Source organism: Protopterus annectens, chromosome 1.part2, assembly GCF_019279795.1.
Source record: "Protopterus annectens isolate FY-2018-M chromosome 1.part2, PAN1.0, whole genome shotgun sequence".
Taxonomy (NCBI): Eukaryota; Metazoa; Chordata; order Ceratodontiformes; family Protopteridae; genus Protopterus; species Protopterus annectens.
The window spans coordinates 829,124,484-829,131,502 of record NC_056727.1 but is presented as its reverse complement, the minus strand read 5'-3'; positions in this window follow the sequence as shown (position 1 = coordinate 829,131,502).

Sequence of the window (7,019 nt, the reverse complement as noted above, 5' to 3'; positions counted from 1 at the left end):
ATCACCTGCCAGGATCAACAGATACCAAAGGGAGGTATTGAGGCAGGTGTTCCAGGACATACAGGTATGTCCCACATTCACAAACACTGCAGCAGTCACTAATTCCTATTGAAGAGCATTAATGCATAATTCTTACCATAATGGTATAATTGTATTACAGCAATGATATAAGTATGCTGTGGAAGTGACAGCACACCTGATGTGGATGTACAATGCAAGTGTTATAGGTTCATAGAAAGTTAATAGGCTAACTGCCCTAGAGCCCTTGCAAGTCTAGCCATATTTATCCCAAGTTGACCCAAGTGTCAGTGTTTAGGTGAGTGAAGTTCACAGAGGTAAGGGTCTATGGTAGTTAATAACAACTTAAAAGAACTCCACTAAATCCGACAGTGGTAACCAAACTAGAACAAGAATAAAAGCCATGTATGGACCAACCAGCAAGAAATCCACCAGAATTAGCATGCAACAACTTTTATTCGCGACTGTCGTCAACAGACTTCTTCAGAATAAAACATGGCATTAAATATACTGATCCGAAGGATATTGCCAATATCCTGGCAGATCGATTCAGTGCCACCTTCACCCCCCTCTCACCCCCTAAATGGCCCATCTCAATACCGGAAGATTGCCAAATTCCAGTAATAACGGCCACACAGGTACAAAACGCACTCTCTAAAGCCAAGAATACAGCATCCATGGGACCAGATGACATCCCGGGCTGTGTACTACATGAACTACAATATGAACTGGCACCTCACCTAAGTGTCATGTTTAATCATAGCCTCACCTCAGGTTTCGTGCCCACTGAGTGGCACAGAGCTACAGTTATCCCAATCCACAAGGGGGGATCCACCTTGGATCCTGGAAACTACCGTCCCATCAGTCTGACAAGCCTTATCTGCAAGGCCATGGAGCGTATTATCATGGAACTTATAAACAAAGACATTGGCAACCTTCAAACACTGGACCCCACCCAGTTTGGGTTTGTGAAGGGCCGATCTTGTCTCCTGAACCTGATTGACTTCTTTGAATCAGTCTCCAGAGCCATGGACAAGGGTAAGGTGGTCCACACAGCCTATCTAGACCTTGCCAAGGCCTTTGACACCATCCCCCACTCTGGAATCATAGATAAACTTACTAAGTTGGGCATTAATCTCTATGTCACCCAATGGGTTGCTAAATGGCTTACTGATAGAACCCACACTGTAAAAGTAGCTGACTCCAAATCCAGCTCCAGACAAGTGACAAGTGGAGTACCTCAGGGTTCAGTCCTGGGGCCGCTCTTGTTTGGCATCTACTTCTCTGAAGTACAGGTCAACACTAAGGGACTCTGGCTAACAAAGTTTGCAGATGACTGCAAACTGAGAGCCATTATTGAATCCCCAAATGATGTGGATACTCTACAAAAGGGCCTTACAGAAACAGATGCTTGGTGCCAGAGCCATGGGCTCAAGCTCAATGCCAAGAAATGTATTGTTATCCCCTTTGGGAAAAAACATGTATCCATGAATTACCATATAGGTGGCAGTACACTAAACACAGAAAGTGTGATAAGAGACTTAAGGACACAGGTGGACAGTGGTCTCACCTTCGATAACCACATCGCCACAACAGTCAGGAAATCCTTCTATGTGGCACACCTCATCACGAAGGGCTTTTCATCCAGAAAAAGGAGGTCATTGTCCCACTGTACTCATCCCTCATTAGACCCATTATAGAATACAATGCCCCATTTGGTATGTACCTCTCAAGACATCTGCAACAACTGGAAAGGCCTCAGAAATACCTCACTAAAAGAATCACAGGCCTAAAGCAGATGCCCTATGCTGACTGCCTTAAAAACTCCAGCTATACTCTGTCGCATATCGCCTACTCAGAGGCGATCTCTGCTTAACATACAAGGCCATGTCAAACCCAGAGCTGTTGGACATGCTACACTTAAAGAAATCCCAATCCCTCAGAGATACACGCTCCAGGGATCTAAATCTTGTCATCACAATAAACAAAACATGCTGGAGGGATAGGTTCCTGACCCAGAGACTCCCCAGACTCTGGAATAGATTGCCCATACATGTCAAGCAGAGTGCCTCTTTGGACCTCTTCAAGAGGAAGCTTGACGATTGGATGGGAGAAAGGAAATTCTCCCCAGGGATCACGTCAGTCGCCCTGCTAGACAGGGGTCCAGGAAAGTAAATAATGTGGGAAGAAATAGCCAGGGAATTGTTATGGCTAGGCTTGTATAGGCCCTAGGGCTGATAGCCTAGTACCAACCTATGAACCAACCTATGAACCTATGAACACATTAAGACTCTCCACATCATATAGAACAAATCAACCAATCAAAAAAAAAACATCTAATTAGTGCTAATTAAAAATTTCCTTTAACAAGTATACATATAAAATATATACAAATTTACACTAAAACCATACAATAAACTTTAAAACTAGTTCTTGCTTAGAAATAACCTCCTGCTTTTTAAAAAACATTTAATATTAATCATGTCATTAAGACCAAGGGTCTTGTCTGCCCCTAATTTTAACTGCCATAAGGCTTCTTTTTGTTCTAAGTAATTCTTAACATCACCTCCCCTAGAATCTGCCTACATAAAAAGCAGTGCAACCAGAACATAAACCAATATAAATCAACCCCCTAGTTTTACACTTAAATCTACCTGGAACTAATAGGGTACAAGGTGAACTATCAACAGACACATAGGGCCTTTCCAAAATATAACAACACGTTACATTCCCCACATTTCCCCTTTCAGACCTATTGTATTAGCCCCTAACTATGTTATCAAAAGCATTTCCTTGGTGGTTGATTCTATTTTGAATCCACTAGTACAACGTTTGGAATCCTACAAGGGCACTTATGAAAGGCTCAGGGAACATCTGTACAGTTTGAAAAAGAAAAATTTAAAATGCGCACTTTATAAACATACTTTGGAGTGTCACAAATATAAGAAGTTTTTATTTTCTATCTTAGAACAAGCTTTTGCAGATTCCAGAGGAGGTGTAGATAAACTGCTGATGACACATGAAGAGTGCCAGCAGGGTAGCTACATAAACATTTACTTACATAGTGTATTTCATGCATGGTTTTATCACACCATTTATCTGGGATCTCATTACAATGTGCGTGTGTGTGTTCACACACACACACACACACACACACACACACACACACACACACACACACACACACACACACACACACTTGACACGCACACACACACACTTGACACGCACACACACACACACACACACACACACACACACACACACACACACACACACACACACACACATACACTCATGCCTGTAAATTATTACAGCCAAACACCTGGCATGAATTTTAAACTTTAGAGTTTACTTATGTAGTATTACTCAGCATTCACACGTAAGAAGTATACTGTATGATGAAAAAAAAATAAATACCATTATTAAATTATCACTTTAGACATAGCCAAACATACATTAAATAATAAAAAAAACATATTAACAATTTTCTTTTACAGACATTATACATCACATATTTTTTTTTCTTTATAACTACCTGCCTTCCCTTAAATCTCACTCCTCCTCCTGAACATTATTCTGCATGGATTGTTCCCACAATTCCCATTTGTTTCAATGTAATTTGTTCTTTTCTCTTTTCTAAAGATCTCTATTTCAGGCTTTTATTTCAATGCTTCAGATGCATTTGGTTTAGACTTTGATTTCTATTTTACAGTGATTGCGTTATTTTGCAGCTAACAGAAATAAATTAAACACGTCCTTACTATGTCTAGGCAATTCAGATCCTTTCTGCTAGCTCAAAAGAATCATACCCTCAGTTATAGTCATAGTTCAGTAGTCTGCAGGGAATTTTTAAAATCTGAAATCTGCTAACTCATTACTCTCCCAATCCTTATGTTCCCAGTTATCTTTTTCTTCCAGATCATGCCTCCAACATCTGCAATCTACCTGAGGAAAAATTCTTTAAGGTCTGCTTGGGGTATAAAATACATATGCAAATACTTCCAAGCAAAAATCCTAAACCATATGGATTTTGTTGCATACTTGGGAGCCATACATATGCCCTCCCATGTTTCCTTGTAAATTGCTTTTCCAGTCTCTCTTCCCAATCTTTTCTAACCTCCTCTGATTAAGTATTATAGTTATCATGCAATATGTTATATACCCTAAGTATCCCTTTTTTAGAAGCTGCTTCTCTACTATATTCAAGTAAAACTCTACCAGGCAGGTCTTTCACTTATGATTTCCCTGTTCCCTTCTCTTTGCCTGTACTCTGATATCAATCCCTGGTACAAAATGCAGTCTCTAGCCTGTCGTCCAAAAGTCTTCTTTCCTCATAGCACTTAATTTGCTCACAATACCTTGGTTCATTTGTCAGTTTTCTACAGTAAATTCTAGCCCCTTCTTGACTATTTTTTGTACCCCCTACTTGCAGTCATCCTTACTGGCAAAATCTCCTTTCTCCATTCTCTTTTTAGAACACTTTCTGCTACTTTATGAATATAATATTCTGTATTGTTGTTATTGCTCTCCTTAAGGATTCATGAGCATTGTTAGTGCAAGTGTAGAGTTGGTATCTGGTAAAAACTATGTACAGAGGCTCTACACAATTTAAAAAAGGTGACCTAACCCACCACAATATCAGCATACAGTCAGGGTCAAATCTAGCACAAGGTGACCTAGGCAGTTGTCTCGGGCCTGGTTCTGTCTTGGGGGGACACCATAAAAATAAAAAAACAATTATTTGAAATGTTTTAGTAACAGCAGAATAATTTTTCCAGGAGATTCATTTTGTAGCATGCACATTTCAGTATCAGCAAGCATAGCATGGAAGCACACCTTCACTGCATTCCCTGAATGAAGCAGGGGATTCTACTCACAATATCATTTTGAGCAGCAGCAGGATTGTTTTAGCAGGACAGATTTGATTTTAGTAGGAAGTTTTAGCAGGAGAGATTTACCTTTGCCAGGGGAATGGACATTTTGCAGGTGTGGTGTGTGTGTGTGTGTGTGTGTGTGTGTGTGTGTGTGTGTGTGTGTGTGTGTATTCCCTGAACTCCAACGTGATTACTGCTCTGCCTGCCTCCCATAAAATTCAGGTAATGGAAATGGGGATTGCAATTTTCAATTAGTTGGTAATACCAGTCATTAAAGCTTCATAGTTATTGCTTACAAAACACATATTTTTACCTACCAAATCCCAGGAGCACTGTCTGTTTAGGTGACTTGCTCAAAGTAACACAGTAAAAATACTACAAGAAAAAAAAACAACTAGCAAAGCTAATACAGACAGTTGGGATATATGCAAATGACCCCTTAAGGACAGCAAAAGTTTCAGCTATACAGCTTCTGAATGTCCATAACTTTTTACTTTCTAAGATTTTATGGAAAGATTCAAGCTAAAATAATCAAACACCATTAACTCCAGTGTTGTCTATTACTTTTTTTTTTTTTCGGGCCAAAGCCCATTTTTAGAGGGGCTTTTTGCCCGTTGTTGTATTCCCTTGTTGTTGTTGTGTCTATCACCGACAGTCAGCTATTATGCAGTATTGTTTAGGGCCAAAAAGCATTGCAAGAGACATGTAGTGTGTGTCATGCTTTTCTGCTAGGTTTCTTCAGAAAAAAAAAAAAAATGATCCTGAAGGGCCCGCTTCATCTTGCTATGATTCTTAAAAGAAAGGTCACCATTAGGCTCCGACCAGGCCGTCGAGCCGACTACTAAGCATAAGTACCTCTTCTTCCTTCCTCGGCTCCACTGACTGGAGCCGAGGGTCGTCTGCCTCGATGCCTCTTTCCTGCGCTCCATTAGTTTTCACCTCCTCGGTTCCATTGGTCTCGGCGGTGGAGGTGTGCAGCTCAGACTCTATCCTTATTCATGCTGTCGGGCCGGTAGTGTTGGAGGAGGCCTCGAGCCCGGTCCCTTACCTGTCTGAGCCGAGAGAAGTGTCTCGACCCCTTTCATGAGCCGGAATTGTGCAAGTGCAAGAACCCTACACACACTCCAAGATGAGTCTGTCACATCTGACACTGACGATGATGAGAGAGGTCCCAAAATCATCTTCGGAGGATGTCTCTTTCGGATATCCTTGAGATTCTGCTTGGGAGCACCCTGACCTGTGGAACCGCCTGCAAGAAGACCCATTCAGCCCCTTTTTCCTCAAAGGAATTTTTTTTAATGAAAGGAGTCTCTGTAGATGCGATGGTGGCGTCTGCCACACACAGAGATGTGGCAGAGGCTTCAACATGAATTACTGTGTTGTGTAGGCTCCAAAGGGGGGACCTCCTTAAAGAGCTAAGCCTCCTCACCCACAGGTAATCTACCTGAGGCCCAGCCCACCCTGTTGGTGCTGGCTACCTTGACATATCATCCATCCACTTGTTGTCCATCCTCATCTTGCATCGCTGTATGGGGGGGAGTAGAGAACAGTGGGAACAGGCGTGGCCCTCAGGAGACATGCCTGGTTGTCTTTTCGCGCCGACGCCCTTTTGATGGTCCTCTTTGTTTCAGGAGGTGTGGTTCAGGAAAAAAACAGAGGTCTTCTTACCCTACCACTCCCAGTGATCCCCCTAGAGGGGGGGGGGGGAAGGGCGCTGCCCCAAAATCCGACGCGGACAGTCCAGCGGGATCAAGCAAGCAGCAGAATAGGGTCAAAGCTAAAAAAAAAAGTCATCCAGCCTGTCCCGCGCCGATCAGATCGGATCAGACCACAGCCCCCAGTTAAGTGTCTGGCAGTGTGAGGTGACTGCTCGAAGTTCCTAGGATTTCCAAGTGTTCCACACCCTAGGCGACTGGCTTACCGCCACCTCCAAAGCATCTACTAATTCAGGTGCTCATGGCCACAGTCAGCTTGGGCCATTTCCTAGAATCACTTTCTTCAAAAAAAAAATCTGTGCTGCAGCTCAGCATAATATTACCTTTATAGGGCAGATTTAGACACAAAAATCCCTCCTCCCCTCTATCCGCCAATCTGATTTCTTGATTCTGCAGGTGGCTTGATGGC